Here is an 18118-nt window from a genome sequence, read left to right as displayed (position 1 = left end):
AAGAGCTTTCATACTTGACTCATTCCATGGGACTCTCATTTTTTCACACCACCATGGTGAGATCCCTGGTTTTGAAACTTTTATGCAGACAGTTAACCCTTCCAAATATCCAGAAGGCATTTACCTTAATAAGTTTTGGGCCATCTCTTTTGATTGCAAGTTGTCTGACTGTAAAACATTGGAGAATTGTCCAACTAATGCCTCCTTGGGGAGGTTGCCTTGGCATCGTTTAGACATGGCCATGACAGAAGGGAGTTACAACGTGTACAATGCTGTGTATGTTGTGGCCTGGACCCTTCATGAGATGCTTCTCCAACAAGTAGAAATGCAACCAACGGGAAGTGGGGAAGGGCTGGTGATTTCTCCCTGGCAGGTAATTTCTCTTCCGTTTAATAGCATGTCCTGTAATAAATGTGACTTCCTGATGGGATTCCATAGTGCTCAAACCAAGTAGTTAGGATTCTTTCTCCAAAAGCACAGGAGGTTCTGTACTTGTTTCATTCTCCAGAATGTAAATCTAGTCCTGGGTAGTAATGGTCATCAAGAAGAATGTGCTAGCTTCAAGAAGAAGGTGTTCTTTGAGTCAATATCAATGCTTTGTGTTACAAAGGATCCCAACATTCTGCCTGCCGAATGTTTTCAATAGGGCATATCCAGCCTTTTCTCATGAAACTCCTCAATGACAACAGGAAGAGAACTAGTCCTTTAAGTGCCTATATGGAAAAGTATAGTAAATAATTTACATAAAAGATATCATTTAATTCTGAAACCACTTTATGTATTGCTAAGGTCATTTTGCAGATTGATGCCCTGGGAAAATTCAGATAGTGAATGGGTGTGGATAGATTTGTCTCTGCAGTTGAGATTAGCCTGATTTCCACACCCACTAATTGTCTTGGTCTGCTTATCTTCAAGCATCTTCTCCTGAAACTAACTGATACTTTAGAAACATTATAATATTTTAGTTCTCCATATATTTCCATTTGTTTTGCTTCATTGGACGCTTATAAGAAATTCACATTATGATCTGGAATTATAGACAATGAAGGGTTTTCCTCCATTCAAGTTTTCCATCTTTGACACCAGGATACACTTCATCACAAGACGATTCATCTCGTTTCCCCATCTCTACACCCCTTTCTGAGGAACATAGAATTTAACAATGCCACTGGTGACTCGGTGAATTTGGCTGAAGAAAGAAAATCAGATGCAGAGTATGCCATTCTCAGCTTTTGGAATTTTCCAGAAGATCTTGGACTTACAGTGAAAGTAGGAGAGTATTCCCCCACATGCTCCACGTGGCCAAGAATTGTCTTTATCTGAGGAGGTGATAGACTGGGCTGCGGGAATTACTGAGGTGCGTTGGACTCAATCATAATGCTTTACACTATACATAAATAAGCAAAATCTTGTTGTGGGGTTTTGTGCCCCCTCCGAGGTTCATAAAGGACCACATATGGGCATTTAACAACTGACTTCCAGCTTAATGAGTTTTCTCAATTACCATTTATCCAGTGGATGGAAATAGAACACATTTATTCAACTATGTGTTTCTATTTGTATATTTTATATCATACAATAAACATGGCATCCAATCAATGAATTGGATTTAGGTATTTAAAAATCAAAAAAATCAAATCTGTTAAAGGCCCAATACTCTAAAACACTGTAGTTATTGGAAAATTAAGTAAATATCACAGCTTTTACCAACAGATATCTGATTTTCTCCAGACTCTGCACTCTGTATGCAGTGAGAGTTGGGGTCCTGGATTTAGGGAGAGCCCCTAGGAGAGAAAGGCTGTCTGTTGTTCTGACTGCACTCTCTGCCCAGAGAATGAGATTTCCACTGAGACAGGTGAGTGTATGCCTTACAGAGACATTCTCCACCTCTCTGTTAGGTCTGCCAGTCATCCAAGGAATGGAGAGGTTCTGGATGAGGGCTGTAGGGTCAAAACGCTTCCTTTTTCCATTTAGTAAATAACAAACCTTCTTAGGTGATATTACATGTGTAAATGTTATTAATATGTATTTTATAAATTATATAACATTCTTAAAACTCTGATCTCTCCTGGTTATAAAACATTATATGTCAGAAATAATCAAATTTCTTTGTCAATTGCCATATTTAAGTCTTTTGTCATTTACCGACAGTTATTGTTTTACTCTGGTGCTTTTGCAAATGTTTCAGAGATTCCTGGAAACGTCTTTGACACTTACTCTAGAATACATCTTTCTGATAAACTTTCAGATCATAAAACTGAACTGGGTAAGAAATTACAGAACTCTAACAGAGAAACTGATGGCTTCATACAACTGCTAACAAAAGATCAAGATCAAGAGTTGATTGAGTTGACTCTCGTGGGTTCAGAAACTGGCTTCAACCATTAACCTTTGTTTTTCTTTTGTTTTCATAGAAATGCCTCTTTTTAAATACCTGATTTCTTGCTCATAGGCCTAACTTTGGGAGCCTACCTACATCACCACCTCCTGAAATGCATTTCATTCAGTCCATTTCTGGACTGACCTATTGCCAGAACTAAGAGACTGGTTGGTGTTCAGTGAGATGGAACAATCTACCAACTCAGCTTCTGGACTGTGAAACTTCTTGAAGTTTCAGTGGCAGAAATGTAGGGGATCAAAATGTGACACCACAAAATGCGTCTCTTTGGTTTGATTATTTTTAAGAACAAAAGACTCAGAAACTTTGATCTTCCCCCCTACTCAGCAGGAAGTAGCTAGAGTGGTCATCACTCTATTTCCTTCAAGATTGAGGAATGTACAAAGAAAAGAGGGAATTGAAATAGCACATAAAACATTGAGCAGCAGAAATTAGTTTTGCTACCTTAACACAGGTTATTGATTAATAAAATCTTGCTCAATAACAGAGATGACACTACACATATGCCAGGTGGGAACCCATAGCACCAGGATGACCCTGGAATGAAGAATCTTCAGAAATGTTGCCACTGGAGCCCTTTACAAAGTGAGAAGTCCTTCAATAAGGAAAATCTAGCTTCCAGTAGCCCAAGTAGCTTGATTACCATAAATGAACTGACTCGAGGCAAGCCAATCAGCTTAGATGGGCCCAACTATAGCTTAGTAGCCCCTAACTCCCTTCATTTTATCTGTTTGGAACAGAGGAAGGATATTCTCTTGAATTCACTCGATCCTTTTGATGGGAAGTGACCCTATAAAAATTTGTCTACTTATAAACTTTTTTTTTTTGAACAGAAGAGGGATTCTACACTACTCACTGAACCACACACTGCTTTTTTCGCATGACACATGTATCTTGGAGGTCTTTTTATAAGAGCACATGAAAACATGTCTCATTTAATAAATTTCACTGCATATTATTTATTACATTATGTTGATGAAAATAATAAGAATAATTAGAAGTTTTCACATATTGAGGTGTATGGGGAAGCCATTCTGGGTTAAACCTGATTTGGCCTAAAACTTGTTTCTTCCCAGAGCAGCCTGACTTATGGCTCACCAAACATGCATTGTACATCTGCTTCATTTACCCAAAGCAAAAGATGTGCTCTTTAAAGATGGAGGTGAATGTTTCCCTTCCTCTGATACCAATACCAGTACCTCTTTGAAGATAAGTTTTTCTTTCAAGAAAACCAAGGTCAAGTTGACCTGCTGTGTATCTGCTAAATTGCAGCAAAACCTCTCCTTATGACTTCGAGAAAAACAAAATTGTATTCCTCTCAGGTGTGTTCTTGGCTCTGAAACGGTATATAACCATGCTGTGAATCGCGCTTCCACAGAGGACCCTCCTCCCCAGTGGAAACTGCACTTCCAGGCTAGTCCGCAGCTTGGCTCAGGGAAATATCACCTTACCTTTCTAGTCTATAGATTGTTTATTGATTATTTACGTCAATGATTTGCACATAAAAATTATGTAAACCGTCCTGACTGATTGACACTTTGCATTGCAAAAAGTACTGCAGGAAACATACTTGGTGAACTTTTGTGAATGCATCTGTTCTATTTAAACCAAATGACAATTATTATACGTGAGAGTGCTCTTTAATTTAGATTTTTCCCTTGGGTTGCAGCAAAGAGCCAGTTCAAATAAGAGACAAACAGTAAAATTGTGAGTCACTTGTTTATTGCCATACACACATTTATTCTCATTCAATAAGTTAGCAAACAATTAGTGAATTGATCAAATAAGCAACAATGAGCTAATGAAAGCCCTGTGCTGCCTTATTCACAGGATTTGATTAGTCTTTCTTGGCCTTTAGCCACTGTGTGCTCCCTACTGATGCATCAAGGCAAACCTTTGGTCATGGGTTAAGCAGTGCAAGGGGCTCATAGTGACCTGGAGGCACACATGAAGTGGTCCAGTACACTCCAGAGAGACTCAGCGAGACCAATGCCTTTGTTGTCCAGTGTTTGGTGGCTGGCAGGATAAGCCAGGCCAGCTTGGCTTCTCTTTGGGTGTGAGAGCCTAGTGGACTGTACATGCATTTACAGGCTTAAGGTAACATGTTTACAGACCAGGTGCTCCTTTTTCCTCCACCCAACACACCACAGCAAATAATTCAGGGAGATAGAATATATCACCTCACTCTGAATTTATATATCCTATCACCCTGTATTTATAAATGCCCTTATCACAATATCTTTAGGCTAAATTCCTAGCAGTGGAATTTTTAAATGAAAGCATTATGTATCAAAATATTAGATTTGGATAGTCAGTGCCAAATTGTCCTCCTGAAAAAGGTTGCATTGTATGCAAGTTTTACTGGTGTAAATTTGAAATTGCATGATATAAAGTCACAATGCAGGCACACATTTTGAAACCGCGTGAATCTCCCTAAATTTTACCTTTTCAAGAGGAATCACATCATTTAAAAACCAGCAGGTGGAGTGAATCATACACTCTGGTTATATTGCTGTGATGTGGGGGAGACACTTGAGCTGGTGAAGCAGAAAAGCAATGCAATCCTTTGTCCAGGACCTAAAATTTGAACACAAAATTTCTTCAAATGAATTATGGCTTCTCTTGGCTGCTATTTTAACATTTACCATTGTTGTAATCTAACACTGTTTTTAAAACATTGTCTAGTAACAAAGTTATCCAGGCATTTAGTAATTATAGTGCTGAAAAACATGCCTAAAATCCAATAAGTTTAGAAAATAAATTAGAAATGGTAAAACAAAGAAAATAAGGCCAAACCACTGCTGTGATACTCCAAGCTGTTTTAGTTTGGGAGCATTTACACGAGGACATGTTCGAGATGACACTAAGAAAACAAAATTATGTTTAACCAGGGTATAGGCTAGGTTCCAAAAAGTCATCAGGCAATGAAACCAGGGAAGTGCCGATGATCAGACCACAAGATGCTTCCCAGTGACTATGCACCCCTAAGCAGGGATAGTGGTGTACTTTTGCATTGCAAGAATGCAACCCCCTTTTTATATTTATTCTTATGGAATTATTAAGTTATGCAAATATTCAGTGATGCAAGATCTTTGGGAGCATTAAATGCAACACAGAGGCCAGAGAGGCATTTGTGAGCTGAATCTAGATGTCAGCCAATCAGCTTTGGACAAGATGGTAACAGCTAGAAGAAGAAGATCCACTTATTTCCCTCGTCATTAGAAAGGATTCTTTGAGCATTTAACTGCACGTGATGTACAATACTGGATTCTGGATCTAAGAATTCTCCCATGTGCCCCCTTCTTTCTATGGAGATAGAAGCCAAAATAGAGGAATATGTCAGCACTCATTTTCACAGGAAAGATGGATGGTGGCGTTGGTCTCATCCATATGTGACCACGGGTGGGGCGCCGACCATAAACAGCTCAGCTTCCTGTTCTTTGCCAAGAAACAGTGACAAGATGAATCTGAGGCTGTGGTTGGACAGACGCAGCGTCTCTTCTGCGATAGGATTCTGATGACTTCCCCAGTTCCTCCTACTTGAGGGGAGAGAATATGGAGAAAAAGTTGAAGAGAAATGAACACCTTAGAAATTAACTAAAACTTCTAGCATGCCTAGAGATGACAAGATAGAATTTCACTAAGGTCCAAAGCTTGGTTAAGAGGTCCTAATATCTGACTCTGTTTACAGCCTTTTTCTCCCAAAACACCATCTATGATGGTATCTTTATTTTATTTTATCTTTTTATGAACATTTACAGTGTGTTTGCAGTGTGGAAGGCTGCATGCTAAGCACTTAATACATATGACCTCATTTAATCTTCACTCTGAGATAGTTAACTATTAGTATCCACATTTTACAGATGAAGAAACTGAGGCACAGAGACAGTAAGTGGCTAGTGCAAAATCACACAGCCTGGAAGTGGTGGAGTTGGGATTTGAACCCACACACTTGGGCTACATTTAAACACGACAGTGACGGACCCCTTAAATGCTGCGGAGGATCAATGATGCTTATAAGATTGAATATGTGCTTTTTAGAATATAAAGTGTTGTCCAAGGATGAGGGATTATAATTATCTGCTTCTCGGTACTCATTGGGTTCACTCAGAGCAGTAGTTCTCAAACTTTGGTGTGTATGAGAATCACCTAGAAAGCTAATAAATTACAGAGAGACTCAGACTCATTCAAGTAAGATGGAGTATTACTTGTTAGTATTGTTACTAGCTTTCCAGATGGTTCTGAGAACCACTGAGCTAAATACTCAAATTTTCCTAATGCAAAAATTTGCCTTTCATTCTTGTCTTGGAAGATATCTTGGAAGATATAGGACAAAAAACAGCGTTGCCTACAGGGCAATATTAAGCATTGTCCCACAGCAACTGTCCTCATGGACTTCCAGGGGCTATTCTCTTTGGCCCTTGCACTGAACACTTTTGGTGCCAGACTCAGATCCTCTTTCCCAGGCCAGAACACCCACACTGCAGCTGCTGTGAGTTTTAGTTACTAATGACTTACAGCTTCCTCCTCCTCCAGAGAACTGCCTGTAGTCAAAGGAGCTGCCTCTCCAGAAAGGTTAAACCCCATTCCCCAAAGGGCCAATGACTGAATGACACGAGAACACAAAATGCTGGCCACCTGTCTCAAGGTGTTTCCAATTCCATGTTCAATTCACACTCCAGAGTCTCCTGTGGGATCAGACTGAAGCCAGACACCAACTGGGGCCACACCACTGCTGATATGCTCCATCCTGCCTCCTTCACTCTTCTTCTCTTTCTCAATAAAACACAAGGATTCTAATCTCTGTCTTAGGTTCTAGTTTTGAAGAACTCAACCGAAGGCAGCCCCCCAGGAGACAGCTCGGGAGTGAGGGAACAAGATCACGTGCAGGATGAGGAGGAGGTGCAGTGGCTCTGCTGGCTCAGCCTAATGTCCTGAATAAAGCTTGCATCTCTTGTGACAGCTCCATGGGCACAGCCCCTAGGCCACGGTGTGGGACGAGCTCAGTTACAAGAGTCATAGCAATCAGGAATCTATGGCTTACCACCAAAGTGCTTAGAGTGTATTCCTAGTCCTCTCCATCCAGATAATTTCACAAACCAGGGGTCGTTTTCATCAGATACACCCATCAAGTTTTTACTCAAGAGTAAGCTTCTCATGGAGGCCCCTCATTGCCACTTATTTAAAAACGAGCTCCTCCCACTCCATGCATTCTTGATTTCTCTTCATTGCTCTTTTTTCTATAGCTTATATCACTTTGTAACATACTGTAAAATCCACTTTTTGTGATTTATCATTGCCTCCCCCCTACAAGAATGTCAGCCCTGTGAGGACAAGGATTTTTGTCCATGTGTCCACTGCTCTTTCCCCAGCACCTAAATCAGTGCCTGGCACATATTAGACACTCAATAAATATTCGTTAAATGAATGCTGCTAAATAAATTTAAAAATTTTTGCTAATTATCATTGGATATTTGTGGATGGACTGAAGAAAGAGAGAAAGAGAGTGAGAAAGAGAGCAAGAAGAAAGAGAGACAAGAAAGAAAGACAGAGAGAGGAAGATGGGAAGAGAGAAGGAAGGAGAGAGAGAGACAGAGATAAAGAAACAAAGAGAGGGAAAGGAAGGAAGGGAGGGAAGGAAGGAGGAAGAGAGGATGGGCGGGAGGAAGGAGGAAGGGAGGGAGAGACGAAGAAAGAAAGAAGATCTCTTCTGGTTTTGGTCTCAAAAACCAGAAATTTCAGCTGTTTAATGCAGGAATGTAATGCAATTTCTCTTTTCTTTCAGATCAAGAAACCAGGAAGAGTGACGTCAGCATCATGGCGGAGTGAGCTTTCCCGTGAATTCTTCCCCCACAAGATACAACAAAAGCAACAGCCACAGACCAACAACGGAATCCCAGACAGTGAAAACCTAGAGCGGAGGAATCCACACTGCCGCACATCTGAGAGCGGAACGTGCTGGGCCCCCGGAGGAAATGGGGAGAGGTAAGGAGAACTCCGCTCCCTCCCCATCAGATCAGCAATCCCGGTCCCCGCGGCTCCCAGAGAGGGGGGAGGGGCGGCCCTCGGCGGGAAAACTGTAGCTCTTCGGGCTCTCTCAGCCAGTGGGAAACTCCCGCACAGAGGACTCAGAGGAGCCACAGGGCTACCATCAACATCTGAGCACCCCAGAGAGCGGATAAAAAGGGGCAAACGAGAAGCCTCCCACGTCAGGGACCCAGAGGGCAAAAGAGAGAGCTCCCCCCTCCCCGCAACCCGGAGTCTGCAGCTCCACCAGACCAGATCTAGCGATCCGAGGCAGACCTGATCAAACTGGACTGGACCCGTGGATCGCAGCGGGGAAAAAAAAAAACAAAACAAAACTGCGGATCGCAGCAGAAAAACCCGGGCAGAGCGCAGGGGGCTTAGACTACACAGCCCTTTACCACCAGACAGTGGCAGCAGGTGGAAATTGCAACCAGAGACTTCCAGGATGAGGAAAAACAAAACCAACACAGGAACCACAATGCAAAAATATATGAAATCACCAGACCAGAAACAAAATGACAAGCACCCAGAAATCAACCCCGAAGACACAGAAATCCATAAACTAAATGACAGAGATTTCAAAATAGCTATCATAAAAACACTCAATGAAATACGAGACAACACAGACAAACAATTCAATGAGATTAGGAGTTTCTTCACAAAAGAGATTGAAATCATAAAGAAAAACCAATCAGTGCTGATGGAGATGAAGAACACAATGGAGGAGATAAAGGAGAATCTGGAATCCTTAAAGAACAGAGCTGACAATATGGAGGAAAGAATTAGTACTTTAGAGGATAGGAATACAGATATACTCCAGATGGAAGAAGAGAGAGAACTAAGACTAAAAAGAAATGAAGAAAGACTCCGAGAAATATCTGACTCTATTAGAAAATGTAACATAAGAATTATAGGCATTCCTGAGGGAGAGGAGAGGGAAAGAGGAACAGAGAGCCTATTCAAGGAAATAATAGCTGAGAATTTCCCAAATCTGGGGAAGGAGCAGGAAATACCAGTAAGCGAAGCCAACAGGACGCCTATATATATTAACAGACAAAGGCCTTCACCACGACACCTAGTGGTAAGGCTAGCCAGGGTCAACGACAAAGAAACAATATTAAGGGCAGCTAGACAAAACAAAAAATAACGTACAAAGGAACTCCCATCAGGCTCTCAGCGGATTTCTCAACAGAAACTTTTCAGGCTAGAAGAGACTGGAATGATATATTCAAAATACTGAAAGACAAAAACTTTCAGCCAAGAATACTCTATCCAGCAAAAATATCCTTCAAATATGATGGAGAAATAGTAACTCTCCCAGATAAACAAAAGCTAAGGGAGTTCATGGCCACGAGACCCCCACTACAAGAAATACTCAAGAAGGCCCTCAGGCCTGAAAAACAGAAGAGAAAGGGAACGCAAAGCTTGGAGGAAGGAGAAAAGTAGGTAGACAAAATCAGAGAAATAGTAGATCTTTACCGGAATAGGTTAGCAACCACTTAAATACTAAACTCAAAGATCAAAGGAAGAAATTCACCAAAAATAAATTTAACCTCATCACTGTAAACACACAGCCACAACACAAGATAGAATAAGGTATAACAAGAGCAACTTAGAAGGGGAAGAGGAAAGTGACTGAATTGACTTAGTATAAGGAAATAGGAGGCTATCAGATAATGGACTATCTCATACACAAGATTTTTTGCCCAAACCTCAAGGTAACCACTAAACAAATAATCAAAGCAAAACCACATATGATAAACAAAGAGAAAACTAGAAGAATCATAAGACAGAACAACCAAAATGAACTGGCAGTCCAAAATAAATGGGACAAGAAACAAAGGAAATGCAAAAGAACCAGAAAATAAGTGACAAAATAGCAACATTAAACCCTCATATTTCAATAATTACCCTAAATGTAAATGGATTGAACTCTCCAATCAAAAGATACAGAGTGGCAGGATGGATTAAAAAGCAAGACCCAACAATATGCTGCCTTCAGGAAACACATCTTAGCACTAAAGACAAGCACAGGCTCAGAGTGAAAGGATGGAAGACAATACTCCAAGCTAATGGCAAACAAAAGAAAGCAGGTGTTGCCATACTCATATCAGACAAAGTAGACTTCAAGATAAAACAGGTTAAGAAAGACAAAGAAGGGAAATATATAATGATAAAAGGGACACTCCATCAAGAAGACATTTCACTTATAAATATATATGCACCCAACATAGGAGCACCAATGTACATAAAGCAACTATTAACAAACCTAAAAGGAGAAATCAACAACAACACAATAATAGTAGGGGATCTTAACACCCCACTTACAGCAATGGATAGATCATCCAGACAAAAAGTTAATAAAGAAATATTAGACTTAAATGAAAAACTGGACGAGATGGACCTAGTAGACATATACAGAGCACTCCACCCAAAAACAGCTGACTACACATTCTTCTCAAGCGCGCATGGAACATTCTCTAGGATAGACCATATGTTGGGAAACAAAGCAAGCCTCAATAAATTTAAGAAGATTGAAATCATAACAAGCATCTTTTCAGACCATAAGGCTATGAAACTGGAAATGAACCAGGAAAAAAAAACTGGGAAAGTGACCAAAATGTGGAGATTAAACAACATGCTACTGAACAACCAATGGATCATTGATGAAATTAAAGGAGAAATCAAAAACTATCTGGAAACAAACGAAAATGATAACATGCCATACCAAACCATATGGGATGCAGCAAAAGCGGTCCTGAGAGGGAAACTCATAGCGATACAAGCCCACCTTAACAAACAAGAAAAAGCCCTAATAGGCAACCTTAAATTACGCCTAACAGAACTAGAAAAAGAAGAACAAACAAGGCCCAAAGCCAGCAGAAGGAGAGAAATAATAAAAATCAGAGCAGAAATAAATGATATTGAGACCACAAAAACAGTAGAAAGGATTAATGAAACAAAGAGTTGGTTCTTCGAGAAGATAAACAAAATAGACAAACCCTTAGCCAGGCTAACTAAGAAAAAAAGAGAAAAGGCTCAAGTAAATAAAATTAGAAATGAAAGAGGAGAAATTACAACGGATACCATGGAAATACAGAGGATTATAAGAGAATACTATGAGAAATTATATGCCAACAAATTGGACAATCTAGAAGAAATGGATAAATTCTTAGACTTATACAAACTCCCAAAATTGAACCAAGAAGAAATGGAGAATCTGAATAGACCAATAACAAGTAAAGAGATTGAAATAGTAATCAAAAACCTCGCAAAAAATAAAAGTCCAGGACCAGATGGCTTCTCCAGTGAATTTTACCAAACATTCAAAGAAGATTTAATACCCATCCTCCTCAAACTATTCCAAAAAATAGAGGAAGATGGAACACTTCCTGAATCATTCTATGAGGCCAACATCACCCTGATACCAAAACCAGACAAAGACAATACAAAGAAAGAAAATTACAGGCCAATATCGCTGATGAACATTGATGCAAAAATCCTCAACAAAATATTGGCAAACGGAATACAACAATATATTAAAAAGATCATACACCATGATCAAGTGGGATTTATACCAGAGACGCAGGGATGGTTCAACATCCGCAAATCAATCAACGTGATACATCACATCAACAAAACAAAGAATAAAAACCACATGATCATCTCAATAGACGCAGAGAAGGCATTTGACAAGATACAACATCCATTTATGATAAAAACTCTCAATAAAATGGGAATAGAAGGCAAGTACCTCAACATAATAAAAGCCATATATGACAAACCCACAGCTAACATCATAGTCAACGGGGAAAGACTGAAAGCCATTCCTCTGAGAACAGGAACGAGGCAGGGCTGCCCACTCTCACCACTCCTGTTCAACATAGTACTGGAGGTTTTGGCCAGAGCAATTAGGCAAGAAAAAGGAATAAAAGGAATCCAAATAGGTAACGAAGAAGTGAAACTCTCACTATTTGCAGATGACATGATTGTATATATAGAAAACCCTAAAGAATCTGTTGGAAAACTATTAGAAACAATCAACAACTACAGCAAAGTTGCAGGTACAAAATCAATCTACAAAAATCAGTTGCATTTCTATATGCTAATAATGAACTAACAGAAAGAGAGCTCAAAAAGATAATACCATTTACAATTGCATCAAAAAGAATAAAATACCTAGGAATAAATCTTACCAAGGAGGTGAAGGACCTATACAATGAGAACTACAAGACATTATTGAGGGAAATCCACGATGACATAAAGAAATGGAAAGATATCCCATGCACGTGGATTGGAAGAATAAACATAGTTAAAATGTCTATATTACCTAAAGCAATCTACAGATTCAATGCAATCCCAATCAGAATCCCAATGACATTCTTCACAGAAATAGAAAAAAGAATACTAAAATTTATATGGGGCAACAAAAGACCCTGAATAGCTAAAGAAATCCTAAAGAAAAAGAACAAAGCAGGAGGCATCACAATTCCTGACTTCAAAACAGACTACAAAACAATAGTAATCAAAACAGCATGGTACTGGTACAAAAACAGACACACAGATCAATGGAACAGAATTGAAAGCCCAGAAATAAAACCACACATATACGGACAGCTAATTTTCGACAAAGGTGCTAAGAACATGCAATGGAGAAAGGAAAGTCTCTTCAATAAATGGTGTTGGGAAAACTGGACAGCAACATGCAAAAGAATGAAAGTGGACCATGTGCTATCGCCATTCACAAAAATTAACTCAAAATGGATCAAAGACCTGAAGGTGAGACCTGAAACTATAAAACTCATAGAAGAAAATATAGGCAACACACTATTTGACATTGGTTTTAAAGGAATCTTTTCAGATGACATGCCTACCCAGACTAGGGAAACTAAAGAAAAAATAAACAAGTGGGACTTTATCAGATTAAAGAGCTTTTATAAGACAAATGAAACCAGAATCAAGATGAACAACCAACCAACCAGCTGGGAGAGAATATTTGCAAAACATACATCTGACAAGGGGTTGATCTCCATAATATATAAAGAACTCACGCAATTGAACAACAAAAAAACAAACAACCCGATCAAAAAATGGGCAGAGGAAATGAACAGACACTTCTCCAAGGAAGATATACAGATGGCCAATAGGCACATGAAAAGATGCTCAACATCACTAATCATCAGGGAAATGCAAATCAAAACAACACTAAGATACCACCTCACGCCCGTTAGAATGGCTATAATCACCAAGACAAAAAACAACAAATGTTGGAGAGGATGTGGAGAAACAGGAACCCTCATACACAGCTGGTGGGAATGCAAATTGGTGCAGCCTCTATGGAAAACGGTATGGAGATTCCTCAAAGAATTAAAAATAGAGATGCCCTATGATCCAGCCATCTCACTACTGGGAATCTATCCAACGCACCTGAAATCAACAATCCAAAGAGGCTTATGCACCCCTATGTTCATTGCAGCATTATTCACCATAGCCAAGAAGTGGAAGCAACCTAAGTGTCCCTCGACTGACGATTGGATTAAGAAAATGTGGTATATATATACAATGGAATACTACTCAGCCATAAAAAAAGACAAAATCGTCCCACTTGCAACAACATGGATGGGCCTGGAGCGTATTATGTTAAGTGAAATAAGCCAGAAAGAGAAAGACAAACACTGTATGATCTCACTCATATGTGGAATATAAACCAACACATGGACAGAGAAAACTGGACTGTGGTTACCAGGGCAGTGGGGGTGGGGGGTGGGGGGTGGGCACAAGGGGTGAAGGGAGTCATACATGTGGTGATGGACAAACAAAAATGTACAACCCAAAATTTCACAATGTTAGAAACCATTAAAACATCAATAAAAAAAAAAAAAAATAAAAGAAACCAGGAAGCTCCTGGTAGCATGAGATGTTGGGTTCAGACAAGGACATACCACCGCAGAAGAGCTGATCTTACCATTTTGGTGTGGGTAGTTGAGGGAGACACTTCAGTGCTTTCAATTTCAACCCCTTTCCTCATCCCAGTAAACCATTTCCTGTATTCCATTCGCACCTGAAAGTTTGAGGAATATAGAGGCTTGTGTTGTATCCAGAGCTTGGTTCAGGAGACAAGACCTTAAAGTAGGAGACTAAAGATATACATCTAAGCCCTACTCTCTACTGCTCTTTCATTGGTTTTCTGTATAATCTTGGCCATGCTTATGTTGATTCATTTTACTTAAATTCAACTTCCTCAATTGTAGAAAAGCTGCTTTACTAAATGTCAGACACCATATGGACTCTATATACGGTGGTGGTGATGATGATGATGATGATGATGAAGGTGATGATGGTGATGACAATGATGGTGATGGTGTGGGTGAAGGTGATGAAGATGGTGGTGATGATAATGAAGGTGATGATGGTGATGATGGTGATGACAATGAAGGTTATGATGGTCATGATGATAATGATAATCAAGGTGATGATGAAGATAAAGAAGGTGGTGATGGTGATGATGATGATGATGGTAGTAATTACAAAAGTGATTGTGGTCATGATAAGGATGATAATGAAAGTGATGGTGGTGTTGGTGATTATGATGATGAAGGTCACCAATTATTGAACATAGCCATGTTCAAGACACTTTATAAACAATGTATCATTTAGTTCTTACATGAGCCCAATGAGGAAGGTACTTCTCTTATCCCCAATTAAAGATGAAGAAGTTGAGGCTCTTGGAGGTAAACTGACTTGTCTAAGGTCACAAGGCCAGTGTTCAAAAATCATGTCATTCTTACTCCAGAGCCATGACACTAACCCCTACACTAAACCACCCCTGTGATTCCATCAGTTGCCTTCTTTTAACCTCCTCAACACGTTCTTAAAAGATATTTAAGTATTTAATACTCAACATGATTTCATCAAGACACTTAAATTGTATTTTACTTCTTCTCTGTGTGAAGAGTTCCAAGCATTAATAAGGAAATAAAAGATGAAAGAGAAATTAATGAAGTGTTAAGATGGTCTCTTTGCCAATCTTAATTGCTGGTGGTTTCACTTAAAAGCAAAGGAAAAAATTCAGGAAAACTGTTCCCAATCTTCTGTAAAGAGTAAAATTATAATAATGACCCTCATTGGAAACTTAATATGTGCCAAGAACTGTGCTAGGAGATTTACATAGCATTATCTCATTTAATTCTCAACTCTGGGAGGTAGGTATTGCCACATTTGTGGATGAGAAAACCAAGGCTCAGAGAGGGTAAGCAACCTGCCCAGGGTCACAGAGCAACTCACTCAGTGGAAAAATTGGAATTAGAGCTGAAGTCTCTCTGAGTTTGTGGTAGATGATGCCAAATATTCCAGTGCCCCTTCCTATAGTTCACCTCACTACCGGAGGATTATTCATCCTCTCTCTGGTGAATTCAAGTATGGCCATGTGACTTATTTTGGCCAATAAAAGAGAGCTAAGCTGTGCTTTGCCATGATCTTTTTTCCCTTTGCCATAAGAATACCAATGTTCTAAATGAGGGCTGCCCCCTCAGTCTACAACCCAGAGTGAAGACGATGTAGTTCAAGCCACAGCTGTGTAGCTTGAGTGAGAAGTAAACCTTTATTGTTGTCAGCCACTGAAATTAGAAAGGGTGGGGCTATTTGTTACTGCAGCATAATCTGCCTTATCCTGACTCATACATGCTCTGCTATGAACTGAATTGTGTCCCCCCAAAATTCATATGGTAAAGCCCTAACCCCCCAATGTGACTGTATTTGGAGATACGACCTTTACGAAAGTAATTAGGGTTAAATGAGGTCATAAGGGTTGAGCCCTGATCCGAGAGGATTAGTTATCAATTCCTTATGCCATGAAAGCTCTCTCTCATTCTCTCCCACGTAAGGACACAGTGAGAAGGTGGCCATCTGCACGTCAAGAAGAGACCTCTCCCAAGAAGAGACCTCTCGTCAGAACCTGACTGTACTCACTCTCTACTCTCAGCCTTCCAGCTTCCAGAATTGTAAGAAGAGAAATTTCTGTTGTCTAAGCCACACAGTCTATGATATTTTGTTATGGCATCCCAAGCCGATGAATGCACGCTCTTGAGAGAGATGTCAGAAAGCTAAAGGTTAGAATGCTATGAAACCCAGCGCACACGGCATACCCAAGCAGCACCGAAACGCTCTTCCCATAATCAAGACAACCCCAAAATACAAACACAAAAGTTCAGAGAGGAGTGAGAATGTAAACAACCATTCAACAAGACTTCGGGACTAGGCTGGTGAGAGACAGAATTATTGGCCTTACCTGGCGATTAAGGAGACAGTGTATCACAAAGAGAAAACCCCCCTGCAGGACATTGATGATGCTGAATGCGTAGGCAACGACTGATCTGATTGTCTCCCCGACTTCTTCAACCATAAAAAAACCAAGGCCCCGAGGACAGCCCAGGATAAATAGCTGAGCGATGGCTTTAAATGTCATGACTCTGAAAAGGAAAAGAGTAATAATAACTACCATTTATCAGATCCTCCCTATTTGTTGGGCACTGTGCTAATGCTTTGCATGCATTGCCTTAGTGAAACCTCACAACAACCTTGCGTGGTTGTGTAACTTACAAAAGTCGTACTGCTTGAGGATGAGGCAGAACCCATGTTTTCAGTCACTGCCTCTGGGACTAACGCGTTCTCCCACTCTTTGTAAGTGATTTATCTGCAAACTTTTACCTGGACCTGTTGGAAGATTTGTAGAAAGTGCCTTCTAGAGATTTGCATTGAAAAATTGAGATGATGACGATACCACGACTTCAGAACATACCGCCGTGTTGGGTTTCTTCAAACAAAAATTGTGTTTGGTAAAATGAACTGAGGTTGTCGATGGCAATGGGCTGGAGGAGTGGATGCGCGTGAGTGCGTGTGTGTTTGCACGCATGCGCTTCCCGTCGACGGCGCGCACGTGGGAGGAAGTCCCGGCGCCGCGGCTGCCGCTCCCGCCGTCTCTCTGGTTACGTTGGGCGGGGGCCGCGCCGCCGCTGTGGGAGGCCCGGCTTTCTCTCGCCGGCTCAGCCGCAGGGCCCCGTCCATCACTGTCAGCGGCGGGGAAGAGAAGGTGAGGCGGTGCCTGGCGGCAAGCCCGGAGCCCCAGCGCGTCTGGGCCGCGGCCCTCGGGACCCGCCGCCCGTCCCTGGGGTGCCGTCCGGGGCCCGCGCTGCTCTGTGGGCCCCGCGGGCGGCCGCGGCCCGGCACGCGGTTGGTCGCCGACACTCGTCGGGGCCCCGGGAGAGCGGCCTCGGCGGGCCGAGGGCCGAGCGGGGTCTGACCTCGCTGGCGGGCGGCTCCTCCCCTGCCCGCTTCTTCCGGCCGGAAGGCCCCGCCCGCGGCTGTGTTTCCTCGGGCGCAGCGGGCTCGGGTTTGCGAACAGGCCGGAAGGCGTGGGGCTGCGCGCCTGGCCCGCTGAGTGAGCGCGGCAGCGAGGCGCGCGTGTTGAGCGCGGCCTCTCGCAACCTTGTCAAGTCACCCCCCGCGCGAGCTTTTTGTTGTTTACTGCCCGTGCTCGAAAGGTCTTCTCCTGCTGTGAAAGGACTTCTGTGGCTGTCTTAGATCCTGCGGTGAAAGCAGCGTCTTAGCAACGTCTAGGACGAGACAGAGTCTCATAAGTGCCCCCTTCTCTAGGTGCCCCGACTGCTGGACAGAAGGCTTGTTGAAATGTTCAGA

At 41.3% G+C, this 18118-nt stretch overlaps 2 long non-coding RNA genes across 3 annotated transcripts; one reads left to right on the top strand and one right to left on the bottom strand.

Moving 5' to 3' along the window:
* Positions 1–1681: 1681 nt before the first annotated feature.
* Positions 1682–3854, top strand: LOC131395670 (uncharacterized). Its single transcript, XR_009216374.1, has 3 exons — positions 1682–1855; positions 2249–2358; positions 3721–3854. It is a non-coding gene; the product is annotated as an uncharacterized LOC131395670 (long non-coding RNA).
* Positions 3855–4103: 249 nt separating this feature from the next.
* Positions 4104–17263, bottom strand: LOC131395091 (uncharacterized). Of its 2 annotated transcripts, none has more exons than XR_009216265.1 (4): positions 17132–17263; positions 16713–16893; positions 14391–14486; positions 4104–5937 (listed from the first exon to the last, which is right to left on the bottom strand). It is a non-coding gene; the product is annotated as an uncharacterized LOC131395091 (long non-coding RNA). The 2 variants fall into 2 exon arrangements; XR_009216266.1 differs by having other exon boundaries at positions 4104–5934.
* Positions 17264–18118: the final 855 nt, after the last annotated feature.

The sequence above is a fragment of the Diceros bicornis genome, chromosome 31 (genome assembly GCF_020826845.1).
Source record: "Diceros bicornis minor isolate mBicDic1 chromosome 31, mDicBic1.mat.cur, whole genome shotgun sequence".
In the NCBI taxonomy this organism is placed as follows: Eukaryota; Metazoa; Chordata; class Mammalia; order Perissodactyla; family Rhinocerotidae; genus Diceros; species Diceros bicornis.
Note: the sequence above shows the minus strand (reverse complement) of the source record. Positions and strands in the feature narration are given on the sequence as shown.